This window comes from Orcinus orca, chromosome 5, assembly GCF_937001465.1.
Source record: "Orcinus orca chromosome 5, mOrcOrc1.1, whole genome shotgun sequence".
In the NCBI taxonomy this organism is placed as follows: domain Eukaryota; kingdom Metazoa; phylum Chordata; class Mammalia; order Artiodactyla; family Delphinidae; genus Orcinus; species Orcinus orca.
The window spans coordinates 94,334,393-94,355,812 of NC_064563.1; the positions used below are offsets into that span (position 1 = coordinate 94,334,393).

A 21,420-nucleotide genomic window follows, 5' to 3' on the forward strand; every position below is an offset into this window, starting at 1 on the left:
AAAGATATGTGCATATAATTAAAATGTTATAATGCTAAGTTTCCTAACAGAGAAATAAACAGCGTTACTGAAGCTAGTTGAAAAAAGTAATTCTAACTTGGAGGAGACAGAGAAGGATTCATAGAGTTGGTCCTTGATGGATGAGTAAGATTCCAGTAGCAAAGAAAAATGGGGAAAAGCCATTCCTGGCAGAAGGAAAGACACAAAGTCATGGGGGTGTGTTACAGTAAGGGATCAGGTGGTTGAGAGGAAGTATTAGAGGAACATTGGGAGAAAGGAAAGGTAAAATCAATACCAGGATAAGGAGTCAAGCAGGGAAAGTGGTAAATCAAATATGTATCATGCAATAAACTGTAATAATAGACCTGAATGCAGTGGAACACAATTGAGGAAACATGAATCCACGAGGAAGAAATGAAGTTTCAACCAGGTCTTTCTTCTGGAATTTTGCAAAATGAAGAAGAGGAGAAGCAGTATTCTAAGAAGACTAACGTGAACAAAGGCACAAATATAGTGATTGTCACTCTATATGCCAGGCACTGTGCTGAGCGTCTTATCTATATTACCAGATTTCATTTTGCAACTGAGTGAGGGAGGTATTATTTCCATTTTACAGATATGAAACTGAGCTGCAGAGAAGCTAAGTAACATGCCCAAGGCCCCACAGTAGTAGACTTGAACCCTTTATGCGATAATACTTTCAATCTGAGAAACGTAAAGATATATGATGTGGGAGGGCAACGGTAAGTCAAGCTGGTTATAGTGTAATACATTTTTAAAATTATAATAATCCTTTATTGAGCAACTACTGTTTTGAAAGGAACTTAATATACGTACAGGCATACCGTAGAGATACTGTTGTTCAGTTCCTGACCACCGCAATAAAGTCACACAAATTTTTTATTTCCCAGTGCATATAAAAGTTATGTTTACACTATACTGTAGTCTATTAAGTGTGTAATAACATTATGTCTAAAAAATGTAAATACCTTAATTTAAAAATACTTTATTGCTGAAATATGCTAACCATCATTTGAGCCCTCAAAGGGTCGTCATCTTTTTGCTGGTGGAGGGTCTTGCATCGCTATTGATGCTGCTGACTGATGAGGATGGTGGTTGCTGAACGATAGGGTGGCTGTGGCCAATTTCTTAAAATAAGACGACAGTAAAGTTTGTTGCATCGATTGACACTTCCTTTCACGAATGATTTCTCTGTAGAGAAATCATGATTTCTCAATTCTCTCAAACCCTGCCACTGCTGTATCAACTAAGTGTATATCATATTCTAAATCCTTTGTTGTCATTTCAACAATCTTCACTAGGAGTAGATTCCATCTCAAGAAACCACTTTCTCTGCTAATCTATAAGAAGCGACTTCTCATCCGTTCAAGTTTCATCCTGAGATTGCAGCAACTCAGCCACATCTTCAGGCTCCACTTCTATTTCTAGTTCTCTTGCTATTTCCATCACATCTGCAGTTACATCCTCCACTGAAGTCCTGAACACCTCAGAATCATCCATGAGGGTTGGAATCAACTTCTTCCAAACTCCTGTTAATGTAAGTGTTTTGATCTCTTCCCATGAATCTCGAATGTTCTTAATGACATCTAGAATGTTGAATGCTTTCCACAAGGTTTTCATTTTCTTTGCCCGGATTCCATAAGAGAAATCACTATCTAAGGCAGCTATAGTCTTACGAAATGTATTTCTTAAATACTAAGACTTAAAAGTCAAAATGACTCCTTGATCCGTGGGCTGCAGAATGGTTGTTGTGTTAGCAGGCATGAAAACAACATGTATCTAATTGGACATCTCCATCAGAGATCTTGGGTGACTGGGTGCATTGTCAATAAGTGGTAATATTTTAAATGGAAACTTTTCTTCTGAGCTGTAAGTCTCAACTGTGGGTGTGTATTCCATAAGCTATGTTGTAAAAAGATGCGTTGTCATCTAGGCTTTGTTGTTCCATTTAGAGAGCACAGGCAGAATAGATTTAGCAGAATTCTTAAGGGCCCTAGAGCTTTGGGAAAGGTAAATGAGCATTGCCTTCAACTTAAAGTCACCAGCTGCATTAGCCCCTAACAGGAGAGTCAGCCTGTCATTTGAAACTTTGAAGGCAGGCATTGACTCCTGGGCCACTATGAAAGTTTTAGCTGGCACCTTCTCCCAATATAAGACTGTTTCATCTATGTTGAAAAATCTGTTGTTTAGTGTAGCCAGCTACCTTCATGAAGTATCTTAGCTGGATCTTCTGATAACTTACTGCAGCTTCTACACCAGCACTTGCTGCTTCACCTTGGACTTTGATGTTATGGAGGCAGCTTCTTTCCTTAAAACTCATGAGCCAGCCTCCACTGGCTTCAATCGTTTCTTCTGTAGCTTCCTCACCTCTCTCAGCCTTCACAGAATTGAAGAGAGTCAGGGCCTTCCTTGGAATTAGGCTTTGCCTTAAGGGAATGTTATGGCTGGTTTGATCTTCTATCCAGACCACTAAAACTTTCTCCATATCAGCAGTAAGGCTGTTTCTCTTTCTTATCACTCGTGTGTTCACCGGAGTAGCACTTTAATTTCCTTCAAGAACTTTTCCTTTGCATCCACAACTTGGCCAACTGTTTGGCAAAAGAGGCCAAGCTTTCAGCCTGTCTCAGCTTTTGACATGTTTTCCTCACTAAGCTTGATCATTTCTAGGTTTTGAATTAAAGTGAGAGACGTGCGACTCTTCCTTTCATTTGAACACTTAGAGGTCATTATGGGGCTACTAATTGGCCTAATTTCAATATTACTGTGTCTTAGGGATTAGAGAGGCCCGAGGAGGGGAGTGCTGGGGTACAGCCAGTCAGTGGAGCAGTCAGACACATGCACCATCTATCCATTACGTCTGCCATCTTATATGGGCATGGTTCGTGGTGCCCCGAAACAATTACAATTGTCACATTAAAGATCACTGACCCCAGATCACCATAACAAGTATTATAATAATGAAAAAGTTCAAAATGTTGTGAGAATTACCAGTACATGACACAGACACGAAGTGAGCAAATGCTGTTAGAAGATTAGTGCTGATAGACTTGTTCAACAAAGGGTTGCCACAAAGCTTCAATGTGTAAAAAACACAATATCTGTGAAGCACAGTAACGTGAAGTGCAATAAAACAAGGTATGCCTGTATTAAATTTTCAGAACAGCTTGAAGAAAAGCTTTGACCAAAGTCACCCAGTTAGTGGCAAAGCCACACAAAAAGGGCAGAGGGAGCTGAGTGAGGGAGGGAGACAAGACACCAGTCATGACTTTCCAGAGAGGTATCAGTGGAAAATAAGTGAGGAAGTCTTGGTAGCTGTGGATGACAACTACACCATTCTAGGCCTTCTGCCACTGACCCTTCTTCCATTTGAACAGAGAGAAGGAACCAGAGGCAGGGTCAGGAGAGAGGCCCTACTTTATCTGAGTCTCATGGGGTTTGAAGCATGTTCAAAACATGCATGTGGATACACTCAAATAGGCAGCTGCTGGGACTGTCAGTCAGTAGTTGGTATGGGAGATGGTGGAGGAACCTGAATTGAAACTAAAATGGAAAATGAGAAAATGGACCAAGCTTCCGTGCCTTGGAGGGGGCCCATATGGCAAAGACTGAGTCTGCTCAGGGATGTCACGATTTAGTCCAGTCTGGAATCAGGAAGTGGCGATCCTGAGGTTTCAATCCAGGGACATGGGTCAGAGCAGAGTGGATATGATACCAAACACTAAAGTAGGTAAAGCCAGATTGTGGAGAACGAGTATAAGAGCTGGTCTTCCCAGGCCCTGGGGCTGGTAGGGAAATAGGATTTGGTAGGGATACTGGATGGGTGTCCCCATGCAGTGAACACACCTGGGAGGGGATCCAAAATGCCCAGGACGCCAGAAAACACAAGGCCCTTGGAAACCACTCCGTAGCCCCATTATTTCCAGAGGGTACTGCCGATCCAAGGTGCCCCCTTCAGTCAGATTTCTGACCTCCTGGCTTAGGCAGATGCTCTTTGGTCCTGCTCGCACTGGGATTCTGGAAGGGGCTGGAGTGACTCTGGCCTCACATACGCCCATTGCCCGTGAGCAGTTCAGCCCTGCCCATTTAGGTAGGGTTGGGAGCCCTCAGGTAGCTGGGAGCCAGCAAGGCTGCACAGGTCTGGAATTAGGACAGAATCAGGGCTAGAGATGGGAGTCGTCTTTCAGGAGGCTGTACCTCAAGCCTGGAGTAGGTAAGATCTTTCAGAAACAGAGACTGGGAAAGGACCAAGGATTGGACGTGCTTACCCTTAAGGGCTGTCCAGAGGAAGGAAAGTAAGAAGGATTAATCAGATCAGTTAAAGGTAAGTGAGGAGAATGTAGCTTTTAATGTTTCCCTTCTTTCCCTCCTTCCCTTGTTTCCTGTGTATCACTTTTATTTTTCACTTTGATTTCCAACTAGAACAAACTTTCAAAAGGAAAACTCGTTTCATTAGAAAATGAAGGTAATGATACCTCCCTCTGGGGAAGCTGTGAGTATTAAATGGGACCGTGGACTTGACTGCATGGTGCTCAACGTGTGTTGATTTGCACCACTTCCTACCCTCCCGCTTCCCTGGGGTTATACGCCTCAGCTTATAAATCCCTTGATCTCATCATCAAAATAGAAACAGGTGTGATTATATTAGGTGTGGTTGATTTCTACACACAGGCTTAATAGTGAAAGAAAAGAATCAAGCCTTTGGTTTCCAAATCAGCTTTCACGGTGTATGAAAAGGTGTTCTTTGCTATACCCTTTAATGGGTGAGAAAATTGAAATAATCAACTGAATAGAAGTACCCTATCCAGACTTATAGTTCTAGTCTGTGCCCCAGCAGACACTTTCTTGCCTGTCGCTTAGCATTTGGGAAATTCCAGGGAGTCAAAAGAAACAAGACAATGAGTCATTTGGAAGTACTTATCCTTCCAGTTCCGGAGCAAAGCAGTTCCCCGGAATTACCTTACAGGAGGTCTGTTGCTTAGCTCTTACATTTCAGCTCTTCTATTTCACAAGTGCAACGAAGTTAATCATTGGCCTGTTTACCTTTTCCCCTTATTAGAAGTAGCCAGCGTTTATGATTCTAGGAGTCACCAAGACCACTTCCCAGACCCTCATTTCCTGTAATACAATGCACAGTGTTTTCGCTTAGAAACCCACACAGCTGTCAAAGCATAGTTCCATTATCTGCCTGTTAACTCTCTTACGGCCGGGGGAACCCCTGATCCTTGACAAATCACTCAGGGAATCTAAAACAGTTGTAAAGGAGTCTTTCTCAGCTGCCAGTCCCTAAGAAATTGATGAACGTTTCCGTCATGGCCCAGCAGCCTCTCTTCCCGCACCTTGGAGGTTAGGCTGAGTTCCAGAAGGAGAGACCACGATATTGTTGAGTTATAATCATGTCTGCTCCTTGTGCCTGGCACCACTATCTCCTCTCCACCCCTGAGGGTCCAGGGATCCCCAGGAGACCACCCCAGCTTGCCTCACATAATGATCTGTGCATGTATGTATAAGTACATGTATACACACGCCAACATCCAAAACTTAGAATAATGTCACATAGAATTCATTAGACCTCAACTAAAAATCGGAGGATGCCACAACATGAAGCCTGCATCCCATCTGTGACCTCAGATCAAGAGGATCGATACCCTCTGTTGAACCTCAGTCCGTTGCAGTTCTGATTACGAAATATAACGACACTGGATGATAAGGATTCTTATGTCGGCTGCTTCACTCTTCTACATTACCTGATGAGCCCAGTAGGCATTTGAGTGGAAACGAGTGAATTTTCACTTTCTCCTAGACTCTCATCGCCACCATGGGCACCAGCATCACCAAGCCCTCAGTTAGCTGTCCACTTTCAGGGAAAAAAAAGGATCAACAGGTTTTTTTCCCCCCCTTCTCACTGAGTCCCTAGAGCTCTTGGAAGGGAGTTGTACCAGGCTCCTAAGGGCATCCAAAGGCCACGAGCCTGTTCTCGGGGCTGGAACGTGGGCTGGCAGGGCTCTGAGTTTGGCATTGGCCCGTTTGACATTTCTTGTCTCTTCAGGGGGCAGAAAACCAACTTGCGTCATAGGCCAGTTCAGTGTGATCTGACTGAAAGGAAGATCTTTTTGTTGTTGCTATCACTGAAGTATTGGTATCCCTATATTTTATATCCATATATGCATATTTTACATATATCCTGTGTACATATTTTATACATATATAGGCCTATGTGATTTTGATATATCACAGTAGAAAACTTAGATATATTACCGGTCTGTAGTTCAGTTGAGGTTGGGAAGCCCTGGCCTGGGGTGTGTGGCCCCTGTTTCCTGACATCTCAGTTTTCTTTCCCATGTGAGGAAGTACCCTGCATAGACGTTAATAGTCATAGTAATCTTTAATGGACCGTATCCTACAAAACAGCCTGTCCATCCATTGTCACTGAGCTTTCCCATTCACTCACAGAGACGCACAGGGCAGGAGTCATTACCCTGATTTGCTGAAAAGGAAACTGAGGCTCCGGTGAAGCAGCTGCTCACAGGCTTTCAGGTGGTTGGGGAGGAGTCGTAGAAAAGCCAATCTCCTGGGCAGGAGCCCAGGGCTCTTTCTGAGACTGATGCCTCCACAGAATCCAGTGAACATCTAAAACATATCTGCTGATTGACTAAACGACCACAGTCTCCGGCAGTTAGTACATAAGAAGATAAAGCCGAATATTAAAAATACGCATGCGCTGTACTGAAAGTTCCTAGGTATTGTATTGGAGTTCGAGGCTTAAAGCAGTTGTCAAGGTACTCTACAATGAAAAATGGTCATGGTTGGAATGTGCTTCTTTATCTCACTAACTCTATACCCCAATTTTTATCAAGAACCTCAGGGCTGAAGAGCTCAAACTGCATTTTGAAGCTTATTAATATTCACCACCACACCTTCAATGGGTGCAGGGCATGTATTATTATTTTCATGTTTCCGACGGAAACATGGCAGGGAACAGAAGCATAGCCACGTGTGTCTGGGTTAAGGATTCAGAGACTGTTCTCTTTTAGCACCATCATCCACGTGCAATTCGGCTCTGCCCTCCCCTGTAAGAAACAACACTGAGATAAACCAAGGGGGATGCTGTCATTTCAGCCTGATGTCCCTGGTGTCACAGTCTGACCAAAATAATAAGATCAAAGCCCCAAGGCTATGATGAAAATAAGAGGCTATGGTGAAGCGAGATCAGCAAAGAACCCTGCGTACTCAATTGTCCTTAGAAAAGAAGTAAAAACATAGATGTGTATTATGATACAGCGGCAATTAAGACCTATCTCTCACAGTGAAGACAGCCAGCTTAGCCATCCAAGCAGTGGCCACACAAGAGCTGGGATTTTAGATTCGATTCTGCAGTGATGTTTCAGCCTGATCTTAAACATCCATGTGTCAATTTCACTGCTTCCTATACTCCACTATTTCTCATCCTGCAAATCTCTCTGGTTTTTTTTAAGCAGGCCAAAGACACCTGGCGTTAGCAATGACCACTGAAAAACACATAAGAAATGTCATGCAGGGCAGGTCAGTGGTCCATTTGATCAAGAATTCTGTCACCATTATCTGAGACATTTAAGGGAAGACATGACTTCTTAAAAACTGGTGTTGCACATCTGAAAACTTATCCTACAAATACAAGAATCACACAAGATTATTCATTGCACTGACATTTGTAAAAACAAGAACTTGGGAACTAACTAGGTGGTCATTAGTGAGATTGGTTGAATAAATTATGGCACATCCATACAATGGACTATAACTCAGCTCTAAAAAAAAGGACGGGGGCTTCCCTGGTTGGCGCAGTGGTTGAGAGTCCGCCTGCCGATGCAGGGGACGCGGGTTCGTGCCCCGGTCCGGGAAGATCCCACATGCCGCGAAGCAGCTGGGCCTGTGAGCCATGGCCGCTGAGCCTGCGCGTCCGGAGGCTTTGCTCCACAACGGGAGAGGCCACAGCGGTGAGAGGCCCGTGTACCGCTAAAAAAAAATAAAATAAAAAAAATAAAGGATGAAGGTCTTTATGTACAAATAAGGAAAGATCTCAAGGACATATTTTCAAATACACAAAGCAATATGCAAAGAAGCAAGTATGTATAGGATGCTGCTATTCGTTTAACAATTATGGGGGTAAATATATTTGATCATTTAATATATATTTATTGAACATCTTTGATGTCCCAGGAACTCTTCTAGACTCTGAGGATATGACTGCAAACAAAACAGATTAAACTCTTTGCCTTCAAGGAATTTATTCTTATCTGCCTGTATATGCACTTTAAAAAGTATTTTAAAAGATAAAGAAAATCCATAATAGTGATTACTTGTTGGGAGAGGCAGGGACTGGGGAGATGTAGAACAGGGGTTAAGAGAGCAAGTTTTCACTGTATGGCCTTTTACATTTACTAAATATTCAAATCAAATCAAATACATATGAAAAAATAAACAAGAAAATCTTAAACATCTTTCTTTATTAATCTGATATGGATTTGCGCTCAGTAATTTATCCAAACCTGTCTTGAACCTCTTTATCAATTTAGCCTACATATTACACCCTGTGAGCAGGGATTCTTCCATACATTTCCTTGTTGAATTAAATAAAATAGCATTCCTTTTGTTTATCCTATAAGCATTTCTTTCTTGGTTGAAAAACAAACACCTTTCATCTAATATGCTGAGATTAAATGAACATATTTATGTTTACTGTCCTCAGACCATTCATTAATCTATAAGCCTTAATGAAATCTCCCCATTCTCTTTGCTTTTTCTCACTGAAGAGTTCTCATTCCTGCTAATAAAATCCTTATTTCCATTCTGTTCATTACATAAATCAGCTTCTCGGCTTGTAATTGAAGTGACTGGGACTTCATTTCTTCCCCCTACTGGAACCATCAGCCACCAGTCTCACCCCTCCCCTGACTACCTTTTACCTTCATTTTCATCCATGAGCTCTTTTCCCTGAGAAAACATCCAAAAATGATCATTATGCAACACAGACATTTTTAAAAACATCCTAGCACTGAATTCATCTCTTCCTGTCCCCCGTCATTCCTCTAACTCCCAGGTTTCTTGTTCCCTTTACACCCTCGTCCATGGAGGACGCTGCGCTGTCTACCCATTGTTGAGTTTCATGTTGTACCATTGTGTGTCTGCCCCTCTTCTTTCACCCATGCCTCTAATTGCCAAACTAAAAGACAGTTCCCCACTCTGACCATCCTCGGCCCTTCTGCAGTGTTTGAAACAGTTTGAAATCATTTATACCTGTCATAGGTCACAGGCTCTTATCATTAAGAGGGTCCTTGACTGCTGGTTGAAGTCCAACATCCCTGGACTCTTACAGAGGTGCCTCTGACGAGTCCTGTGAGCCCCACTCTCTCCAGTTTAGAGATATTCATGCATCCGCTATAGCAGATGCTCTCAGGCTCTGCCCATGTCCCCTGGGATCCCTTTCTAGGGTGACCAACTAATTGTTTGACTTGCCTGGAACTGAGCAGGTTCCCAAGATGTGGGGCTTTCCATTTTAAATCCAGTCCCTGGCAAACTGGGATGAACGGCTTACCCTCCCTTTTCTAATTTACATCCCCTGCTTCTGTGAGCATCTTCACTCCTGGCACCTGTGTCTCCTTGCTGAAGAGCTGCCCTCAGGCTGCTAACCTCCCCTAACCTCCTCCCCACCCCTCCCAAAGAGCCAGAAGTGACTGAGAGTTTATCTGTCCCTGGGGCAGCTCTTAACCAATGACTGAAGGGTGAAGGGGGTTAGCTACACCAGTGTTTTTGACCCTGATGGGGTCAATGCTGAGTTAGGACTTTCACTGTCTCCAGTGCTCCTGACAAGATTAGGTCAAACTTACCCTCCGTGGGACTTTGTCTGATGCCACATCCTGGCTTGGTTGTCTTCCCTTTGCTCTCCCACTTCCCCATTCACTTCTAGTATTCCTGGGGGTACCTCCTAATACATCACTTCCTTATCTCAGAGGCTGCTTCTGAGGAATCCAAATATTTTGGTTATCTCTCGCTGTGTAGTAAAACCATCCCAAAATGTAGTGGTTAAAACAACTGTTTTATTCTCTCTCACAATTCAGTGGGTGGACTGTCTCTGGTGCGTGGTTCTTCTATCGCAGGTGATGACAGCTGGGGCTGCAGTCATCTGGGCTGGAATGTCCAAGACGCCCCATGCCGTGGATCCTCATGTGTCCGAGGCCCCTTGACAGTTCTGCTTGTCACACCTGGGGTCTCTCGTGTGGTTGTGGTCAGATGACAGCTGGGCCTAGAGTCACCTGAAGAACCAACCAGAATGCTGTATAGCTGGTCTTCATTCCCTCTCCATGCAGTTCCAAGGCTGCTTCTCTTATATTTGTTTCCTAGGGCTGCTGTAAAAAAAAAAAAAAAAAAGTACCACAAACTGGTGGCTTAAAACAACAGATATGTGGGCTTCCCACATATGTGGGCGGGAGAGGCCACAGCAGTGAGAGACCCATGTAATGCAAAACAAACAAACAAACAAACAAACAAAACCAGATATGTATTGTCTCACAGTTCTGGTGGCTAGAAGTCCAAAATCAAGGTGTCAGCAGGACCACGCTCCTTCTGCAGGCTCTAGGGAAGAATCCCTCTTCACCTCTTTCTAGCTTCTGGCAGTTGCTGTCAGTCCTTGAGGTTCCTTGACTTGCAGCTGCATCACTAAAATCTCTGCCTCTGTCATCACATGGCCTTTTCCCCTTGTGTATCTGTGTATTTACATGGCCTTCTTATGAGCATACCAGCCACTGGCTTTAGGTTCCCTCTAATCCATATGACCTCATTTTAACTTGATTCCATTTGCAGCGACCCTATTTCCAAATACAGTCTCACTCCCAGGTTCTGGTTTGGCACATGGTCTATCCATCTGGTATCTCCATCAGAGTAACCAGACTTCTTCTAGGCAGCTCAAGGTTCCCAGAAACACAGAAGTAGAAGCTAACAGGGCTTCTTGAGACGTACCAATTACTCACAATGTGCTTGGCACTGTTTTAAACGCTGAGGTTACAGTGAAGAACGAGACAGGCAAGGTGCTTGCAGTCATACAATCTCCACTGTAGTGGAGAGAACATCATTGACCATTTCCCTTGCCTAGAACTCTTTGAGTTACCATGTTGTGATAATGTGGGAAGAATAATAAACTACATCTGACACCTGGACTTTAGCTGTGCTTTGGGTTCCAGACAGAATAAAAGATAAAGTAGCCCATCCTTGGGCTCAATCGCATAATGTCCCCAGGCCTCCATTTCCTTGTCTACGTAGTGGAAGGTTTGAACCAGACAATCTAACAGTATCCAGCTGAGGTCTCCACTCGACACAACTGCTTTCTTTTGTTCAAACAACGTTCCAACTTCTATCTCCTTCATAGGCTTTGGAAGTACCTAAAGCTTTGGGGGACGAGTAAGGAGGGAATGAAAACTTACAAAGAGGAAGAAAGAAAATGATCTTCCTGGACAGTTGAAAACTGCCTCTCCCACTTCACAAGACAGCCCGTCTTCTCGTCCTCTTGCCTTTAAATTGTCACACTTCCCTAACTTATTAATACACATCTGCTCAAATTGTGGTTTCCGTCTCAACTGACCCATTTGGCAGGAGCGACAGGCTGCAAATCGTGATCTGAGCCAACATCATCTGATTTTTTACCATTGCTATCTCGAGCATACACCTGTCACAGAGAACGCCAGGTGTTAAGCAACAGATGTTCCTGGGATTCACAAAGAAAAACAGGTAACTTCTCCTCTATGCTTCTTAGCATAAAAACACAATAATAGCCATTAATATATTTAATAGAAGGGACAAGAGGATCAGCCCATTTGTGGAATATATGTATCTTGTTCCAAGCAAGTCAGTAGAGCTAAGAATATGGGCTTTTTTTTTTTTTTTTTTTTTTTTGAGAATAAGTGTTAACAGTGCTCTGAATAAAAGGTGACTCTATGCCACTGTTGTTTCAAAGTGCAGTACAGGGACCACATGCATCAAAATTACCTGGGCTGCATATTAAAGTGCAGATTTCTGGGCCAGTCTCAGAGATTCAGAGTTAGAAGACCTGGCACTTAATCATTTCCCCAAAGCACACTGAAAATATTGCATCCTATTAGTATCTCATCTTTTCATGCAATTCTCAACACTCCCTGTTCTTTCTTCTAGACTGTTTGGATTCTAGGTCAGACCTTCACAAATTTCCCTCCTGCCATGCCTCTGGAATGAGCCCAACCATCAGTATTCCCAATGCCATCCTCTCTTCCTTCCATCCCCAGCCCTGCACTCCCCACTTCTGCTGAAGCTGTAGGGACACAAAATCCAAGGGTGGAGCAAAAAATAGAGCCTAAGAATCACCCCAACCAAGGGCCAGCAACAGGCTCTGAGTTGAAGGCAGGGTAGCTGGGAAGCCCAAATTGTTGAAGATGCAGGGAAGTGTAGTGAGTGTGATGGAAAGGGGACAGCCAAGCCAGTATCCCAAAGCACCCTGTGGCTGCCACACACTGCAGTGAGGCCAAGTTTCAAGACCCAAGGATGGAAAAGATTAGATCATACCCTTTTGTCATATGTCAGTAAGAAAATTAAAAGGATTATACAATTCAGAGTGTGGTGAGAGGCTTACAACAGAAGAGAGTTTTGAGTCAAAAAATTTTAACTACCTTAAAATTTAATATATTCCCTATCACTCAACAGAGATTTAGTTCTTGCCATTTAATCTGTTGCATTTAAAATGAATTCTGTTGTGTTTTAAAAGTCAACTTGGATTTGTTCAATGAATATTTATCAATGCCTGCAGGGGATACAATGTTCAGCAAAAACTGACTTGGTCTCTGCCCTTAGAGAGTTTATATTCCCACAGGGAAGAGAGTGGTTGAGTAAATAATCACATTAAAAAAAGCATTATTGCAAACAGAGCTAAGTGTTACGACAGTGAGGTTCAGGGTATTATAAAGATATATTACAGGAGTACCTGTCCTAGTCTGGGAAGGTCGGGGGTGGTGCGGCAAGAAGGTGTCCCTGCAGAAGTGACATGTGGTCTAAGAACTGAAGAATGAGCAAGTTAATCAGACTTGGTGAGAAGAGCATTTCAGACAGAGGAAACAGCATTTTTCCTCTGCAGTGGGTTGAAGATGTCCACATGAAAGCAAGCAAGTGGTCCTGAGTACAGAGAACAGAGAGAAGGAGATTCGCATGAGGCTGGAGCTACAGGCAGAGGTCAGACTTTGCAGGGCCTTGCTGGTCCAGCTAAGCAGACAGTTCTTTATCTAAGAACAACGAGAACCATGTGAAGCAGGGGATGATATGGTCAGTTTGCATTTTAAAAAGTCCTCTTATACTGCAGTGTCAAGAACAGATGAAGAGGGCCAAGGTTGGAAGTGAGAACACCACTCAGGGGTCTATGGAACCAGGTCAGATGAATGATAACCGTGGCTTGGGCAAAGCGGGTGGCAGTGGAGATGGGGAGAAGAAGACTGCTTTGAGACACATTTCGGAGTTATCAGTGACAGGACTTAATAATGGATTTGATACAGGATTAAAGGGGAGGAGAGGGATGAGTCAGGAATTATGCCTAGGTGTCTAGCTCGTACCACTAAATGGAGGACTCTGTCCTTCCCTGATGGAGGGAACACTTAAGAGGACTGGGTTTGGAGGGGAAAATAATTATGTTAACTTTTGGATATGCTTAGCTTGAAGTGTTCCTGAGACACCCGAATGGAGATCTGGAGGAGGGACCTGAAGTTCAGGAGTCATCATGCTTTGATGGTAATTGCACTCGTAAGTGTGGATGAGATCACTTAGAGATTCTATGTAACCCATGCAATACAGAGTGGTGATTGAGGGCAGGGGTCCTGGAGTAAAACTGCCTGGATTTGCAGCCCACCTCAGTTTCCTCCTAACTGTGCACCCATGAGGAAATGGCGCAAATACTCTAAACCAAATTTTCCTATCTATAAAACAGAGACAATACCAAATTTTCCTATCTATAAAACAGAGACAATAATATTTCTTACCTTATAACACTGTTGGGAATATGAAATGGCATGAGGAATTTAAAACTCTTAGCATGGTTCTCAGAATCTAGTAACTATTTTATAAACCAGTGTAGACTTTCCTTCTTCCACCCAGGGCTAAGCCTTGTGGAAATCCAATGTTTAATGACTGGATACAGAAGGATGAAGAACAACCGCATTACAGTCTGAATCTGTGCTGTCCAAATCCACCCACCAGAGAAACTAGGTCAGCAGCTGTATCTGGAGTCTGCTGGGGTGGGTTATCCCTTTTCAAGCAGATAGAAAGGGAGGCAAGAGTCCTTGAAGGGAACCCAAAATCAAAGGCCTGGTTCAAGGAATAAAAGGAGATAGAGAGTAGGGGACAATAAAGCAGAGTCAGGAACAGGCTGGAAATAGCCCAGGAACAGGTCAGAAATGAAGGAGCGAGAGACTGGGAAATGCCTGCTAACTATGGGATGCCCAGAGCATCTTACTGAAGATAGAGGGACAAGATGGGAGAAGCCACAGGATTTCATACCATTCTTAGGTAGATAGATGCCTGCTGCTCAGAACCACTTACCCCTAAAAATAGTTAAAATTGTTCTATACATAAACAATGAAATAATAGAATTTGGTAGCCCTTCTAGTTTAAGAGTGTCCTGTGTTATATAAGTTAAGCCATGACACATTATGAAATTCTGATACTTATATATGATGTTAATATGTTACTTTAAAAAACATTCTCTATAATTTTCAATTACTGTTATTGTTTTAGATATATCATACAGGAGGTATTTACTTTATCCAAAACGCAGTTCACAGCCACGTTCAAAACGTTCTAAAAATGTTTATCAAGATGATGATAATGATGATGATAATAGTGATATCATCCATGTCATTATTAGTGTTGTCCAGAGACAATAGGATCTGGTCAAATGTGATACCTGTGCTATAATATATATATATATATATATATATATATATATATATATATATATATATATATATAAAGTGTGTGTGTGTGTGTGTGTGTGTGTGTGGAGAGAGAGAGGATCATGCAATGGCAAAAAACTTAATTAAAAATTGAAGCCAAATATATAGCAATCGAATTTGCATTATTAAAGTATTGATATTGGCTGCTGCTCCTAGAAGTCTATTCTCATTATTATGATAGCTTCTGTTTCTCCCATTAGATTGATGAATTGCTGAAGGAAGAAAAAAGTGAATTCGTTTCAGTAAGTGAAAATCATTTCAGTGAGCATGAATTTCTTTTGGTCCAGCCCCAATACTAAAATAGTCACAGGGTGAATATCAAATGGTGTCTAGCTCAGGCTATTTTCAGTCAAAGGCAAACATGCAATGAGGTTCAAAGGAAGAAACGTTATTACCTGAAATTTAACAGAGATCTTGGGGAATATTTAAATAGACTCAATCTACTTTTATTTATTTATTTATTTTTTCCGGAGTAGAAATGTTGTTCTGAAAGTTCTTCAGGCTGACATGGTCTGTTTACTTATCGATTGCATGTTCCTCACTGTGCCAGCAGCATTCTAGTCCCCGGGATCAGTTTTGAACATAGCTTTTTAGTTTTTTATATTAGGACACTGTAATGTATTAAAGGCAGGCAGAAAGTGAAAAGTAGCTATCTCTCCACACACACCCACAGGCACACCCATTCCTCCACGATATCCTCCCCTCCCATCTCCTTGCTGCCCTGCCTCTCTTCAGGGATGCTCCCGTTCTATTGGAGTTTGGGGGGCAGGGTAAAAATCACTCATCCAATCCTCACCTTCCAATTCCACGCAGTTAAGAACTTGGCAAAAGGAGCAACTGGAGAACCAGAGCACAGCATCAGCTTTACCAGCAGTAAAGCCGGATAGGGTAACACTGTGACGTCCAAGCAGAGGATCAGTTTTCTGATAGGGCCAGAAAACACAGGGCGCTTTGTTAACCTGCGCGGAAGTTCAGCCCGGACCTCCTAGTTCTCTGCTCAGTATCTATACCTGGGGATCCACTGGACCATGACTTATTACCCACCTGCAAGTGGAGAAGCAAGAACAAGTCACTTAGCTGGACCCATCAGTGACAAGCTAACCTCTTGGAGACTTGAGATAGGCACGTGCAGCTCCTAGGAGCACTTGGGTCTAAGAAACCAGGAGAAAAAGAACAGTGACCTATCAACACTTAACTTTGCCCAGTAAGGAAATGTGGCGAGTAGGTGGGGCACTTTCCCTAGTCTCACCAATCAGAAGACCATCTTCCTCCAAGAGAAGAACTGAGGAAGGTGGGAAGGGCAGGGCTATAGAACATTTCCCACCAGGGTCATTGACCATTCCGGAAGCATGTAGAGAAACTGTTATTCTTCATTATTTCTCCAGTGGAAATAATACACCAAAATACTTTTTCCTTTCATATCAAGCACTGGTTATTGATGACCCAGAAATCCCAGGATGGAAAAGAGTTTATTGAGGTCAAGTTTAATTATTCATGTTCACCATTTTGATGATTATTAACCCTCTTTTCAACTGGCAGCAAAGGATTTCTGGAGATCAGCTAATTCAGTGTCTCTGAAGAAGCTGGTACAGTTTGTTGTAAATGTGTTTTGCTTCACAGACAATAGTGCTGTGATGGAATGGTTTGTCCATGAGTCTGTGAATAAATCACACACCTGTTAAATTGTGTGCTGCACATAATGAAAGGGTTGTGATGTGGGGTTTTTTTAAAAAACAAATTGTTGCTTCTCTCCATTTGCTGCTCCTAAACAATTTCTCAGTGTAATGTCTTGTGTATCTCCCCTTTTAGTGAAGCTCAAAGTACTTCATGGCATTCATATTTATGAATTCCAATTCTATTTATTCTCCCCATCAACTTTCAGAGTTGCAAATATAAACACTGCAATTTGGCATATGAGCAAATTAAAATATATCAACATTCTGATCCTGTACTAGGTCATACTGTAAGTCAAATAGGGAGAAGTAGAAGTGGTAGCTCCTGAACCGGTGCCAGGTCATGCCACTCATCTGGGTGCCCTGTGGAAGGTGTGCACGACCCTGGAGGGACTCCCCTTAGCCTTGGAGCTCAGGCACCTATTCAGGAACATCTACAATGGATGAGATCTCTACGCCAGGAACATGGCCATTTTGTCCACTGACCCAGGCTAAAGGAAGGAGGAAACCATGAAGATTCTGTGTTTAAAAACTTGTGCATGGATACCTTCTGAATCTTCAGTTGTATCTTGTAGCTTTAAAGCAATTTCGTCTTCAAGGCTAGGGAAATATATTCCCTATGAAGGAGGATATTACATCTTTATCTAAGCTAAGCAGTAATTGCAACACTCATTTGGTCCTACTTTGTACATGTTATCTCCCAAGATAGGCAGGGAAAAGAATAAAGGCTTTGGAGCCAGACAATCTGGCTTTGAATTCATGCTCCACATTCTAGTTATTGACCTAGCTACTTAACTTACCTGATTTGTTTATTCATCTTAACATAGGCATTTTTTAGATTCCAAATGGAATAGATTCTAAAAAATACAACTAGTGAATATAACAATAAAAAGAGGCCGACTCACAGATACAGAGAACAAACTAGTGGTTACCAGTGGGGAGAGGGAACAGGAGAGGGGCAACATAGGAGTAGGAGATTAAGAGGTACAAGCTATTAGGTATAAAATAAGCTATAAGAATATATTGTACAACATGAGGAATACAGCCAGTATCTTACAACTATAAATGCAATATAACTTTTAAAAATTGTGACTCACTATACTGTACTCCTGTAACGTATAATATTGTACATCAACTATACTTCAATAAAATTTTTTTAAATAGGCATAAAATTATTATAGAGTAGTGCTGTTGGGGGAATTAAATGAGATTGTGTGTGTGTGTATATAAACAGAACATGTCACATGTTTTGTTAGATGTTAAACATGTAGAAGTTAGATGCTTTTACTGTGCTTTGGCTGCTTTTTATATTAACTTCTTTATTGGTCCACCTGGTCCACATATACTTATCTATCATAGCATCAGAGAGGTTCTTTAGCTTGAAATATCGTAACTGCAAAGGGAAGTGAAAGAGACAGAGAGAGAGAGAGAAAGGAAAAAGAAAAAGAAGAATTGAAAATGACTGAAATGCCTTATTACTGAGAGCTACATGCAGTTGACTTAGCCATAGCTGTACTAAAAAACTGTATGTTCCATACAGCGGAGTTCTGATATAACTCACAATTCCTCCTCACTGAGAACTGAAGAAGACTCCCACGGGCAAGACAAATAGAGTAGTCTCTGGTCTAGGATAAACTTTCCTTTCCTCCTTTTTCAGCCAAGCCTTCCCTGCCTGCTCTGAGAGGCTGCAGTCTAGCTGGCCCCTGTTCTCAATATTTTCTCATTCACTTGCTCCACGTTTGCTTTACTTTGAGAAGAGCTCTTATCACTGTATTGCTAAGGAAGGTCTCATACTCTCCAGAGACTGAATCAGAATGCTAGCCACTATTTACTTGGGATATCATTGAAATACTCCTCTTTTTATTTTTGTTTCCCTCAAAGCTTTTTTCTCTTTTTTATCCGGCCAGAGGAGCCCCCTGCCCTTTTCCGCAGGGGATATGTTTCACGACCTCCCAGTGGATGCCTGAAACCACAGATAGTACCAAACTCTATGTATATTACGTTTTTTTCCTATACATGCATACCTATGATAAAGTTTAATTTATAAATTAGGCACAATAAGAGATTAACAACAACTCATAATAAAATAGAATAATTATAATGATATACTGTACTAAAAGTTAGGTGAATATGGTCTCTCTCTCTCAAAATATCTTATTTTACAGATTTAATACCCTTTCCATCTTAACTAAGCACTTATCACTTAATGTGGTGAATGTGAATTTCTTTTTCCCTCTTCCAATTTTACAAAGAGAAGATTCATTCTTACCATAGGTCTTAGCAAACACAGCACATGATTTTTTTTTTTTTTCTTATTAAGTTGAGAACTTTCACCTCTACATTAAATTTGGATAGCACTTTACGGCTTCTCTTTGGCGTATCTGAATTGCCAGCATCACTACTTTGGGGCCATTATTAAGTAAAATAAGGGTTACTTGACAATAAGCAACGTGATACTGCAATAGTTATCTGATAACCTAGGTGACTACCTGGCGGAATACACTGGACAAAGGGATGATTTACGTCCCGGGAGGGACAGAGCGAGATTTCATCATGCTACTCAGAACAGCGTGCAACTTAAAACTTATGAAATGTTTATTTCTGTAATTTTCCATTTAATCTTTTCTGACCAAGGTTGACTGTGGATAATTGAAATTTCAGCAAGCAAAACAGCAGATAAGGAGGGTCTGCTGTATTCTAGGTCATACTGGGGAGATTTTACTTTCGTTTTTCTTCTCATTCTCTGCTCCTGTTGGTGGAGGCAGTAATTTTCATGTTGGTTTCAACCTGAACAATGAATTCCCTCATTGAGTAAAACGTGGATGCCATGACTTTTTTGTATAATTTCTGTATATGAACGGTACCTCTGGCTGTAACAGATTAAGACTGCACCCCTTAACTAACCATTTACATCCAATGCTGAGTGGGTTTCTAAAAGCACATAAAGTGATATTGAAATCTGTGTCTGTTATCTTCAAGTGCCGTTTTCTGAGGTTGGTCAGCAGGGCCTTCTAGCCTCATAAAATAACTAAGTAGGAAGCATAAACAAAAACCATCTGGCCTCGAAAATGCTGCTCTCCTCTCCCCTTACTCTTCTATAGCTTCTGAAATCCTCAGCACTTCATTCATTTTTCAGTCCACAAGTATTTATTGAGGTCCTCCAAGTATTTCATCACAGAACTAGGTGGTGGGAACTCATAGAGCAGTATATGTATATGAATATATATGAGGCTGCAACGTACACAGAACTCACAGTGGGTCCAGAAGGGGGCCAGTTAAACAGTGATCACAGTAATTGGTGCTCAGTGCCGTGGCAGGAAAAGTACGCTTTGCTCAGGAGCCTTTCTATAACATTTTAACCTGTGGAGATGGAGGGAGACAGGGGATACTTCCTGGAGGAAGTTAAATTTTAACAACCCTATGATGCCAGTCTTTTGAACTAAGGCATTTGTTTTTACCTTTGTTAAAATGCAAACTATGTACTCGGAAGAAAACTACTTTGACATCATAAGAACTATGGGTATTAGTACCAATTAATGTTCACAAACTGAGGCCCTGAAGAAATAAATATTTGAACTGTTAAATTTTGGACGGTGGCGAAGAGAAATTAAGCCCAGGGCACTGGTAAAAAGAGCAGGGAGCCGCTTCTGTGGTGGATTTTGTGTCTGCAGGAATTCGAGGTGCTTGGGAGGAGATAGGGCTTGGGCTCAAGACACTGAAATAGGTGCAGCTACAGCAATAATTTCCCCTGCATTTAGCTTTGCCTAAAGCCCACTCCACTCTTGAGCTAGTCCTTACAAATCCCCCTCATCAAGGAAAATGCCTCAGCTTGGCTTCTAGATAGTGAAAGTGAAGTGTGAGAGGAAAAATATCTTTATAAAATCTAACAATATGTCTAAGGTAGTTGTGATCCAAGACAAGTTTGGCTGGAAAAATCCATCTTGTTTTCCTATAGGTTATCTCTATGACCCCTCCTTCTATGTAAATTGTTTATAACTGTGTGATTCTATAACTTAACATAAAAATTGGTCGTTCATTATTTGATTACATTACATGAACATGAGCTGGCATCTCCACTTCCTCATTCCTATAGCATTTCAGAAATGCCAGTGAGTCTCCTCTTTATTATTTAGAAAAACTTTCAGTTAAACATAACTGCAACATAATTTATATTGGTGCTCTGGGATGTAATAAAAATCCTTCACCCTAATCTCAATCTGTGTCCTTTTTTAGTCCAATTCAAAACATTTATCAAATGATTTGCCTTCTTCCATTAAGTAAATAATAGGAACTCTTTCCTTGTGAAAATGAAGAGAGTTTGCAAGTTATCTGCAAATAGGAATTTTGTCTCTATTCCCCTTCCTGCTGTAGGGGATGAAAACTCTGCAAACCCGGAACCTTACCTCTCCTGATAGTGGGGTGTGTGTGTGTGTGTGTGTGTGTATTAAGCAACTTATCTAATTTGTTTATTCATCCAAAAATTGGGCATAACATTATTATAGAGTTGTGCTGTTAGGAGAATTAAGTGAGACTGCATGTGTGTGTATGTGTGTGTGTAAATAAAACGTACCACCCTCAGATTGAAATAGACATGTAGAAGCTAGATATTTTTACTGGGTTTTAGCCACTTTATATACTAACTTCTTTATTGGTCCACTGGTCCATATATATTGATCTGTAACAGCATCAACAATGTTCTTTAACTTGAAATATCATAAAGACAAAAGAAGGTAAAA

The 21,420-nt window shown here is 41.7% G+C and overlaps 1 long non-coding RNA gene across 4 annotated transcripts; it reads left to right on the forward strand.

Annotated features, from left to right (window-relative positions):
- Positions 1-4,152: 4,152 nt before the first annotated feature.
- LOC117202251 (uncharacterized) lies at positions 4,153-21,121 on the forward strand. 4 transcript variants are annotated; one of them, XR_007477702.1, is made up of 4 exons: positions 4,153-4,342; positions 11,417-13,803; positions 15,212-15,253; positions 15,825-21,121. It is a non-coding gene; the product is annotated as an uncharacterized LOC117202251 (long non-coding RNA). The 4 variants fall into 4 exon arrangements; XR_004484482.2 differs by lacking the exons at positions 15,212-15,253; positions 15,825-21,121 and adding an exon at positions 4,441-4,510 and having other exon boundaries at positions 11,417-13,989; XR_004484483.2 differs by lacking the exons at positions 15,212-15,253; positions 15,825-21,121 and adding an exon at positions 4,441-4,483 and having other exon boundaries at positions 11,417-13,989.
- Positions 21,122-21,420: the final 299 nt, after the last annotated feature.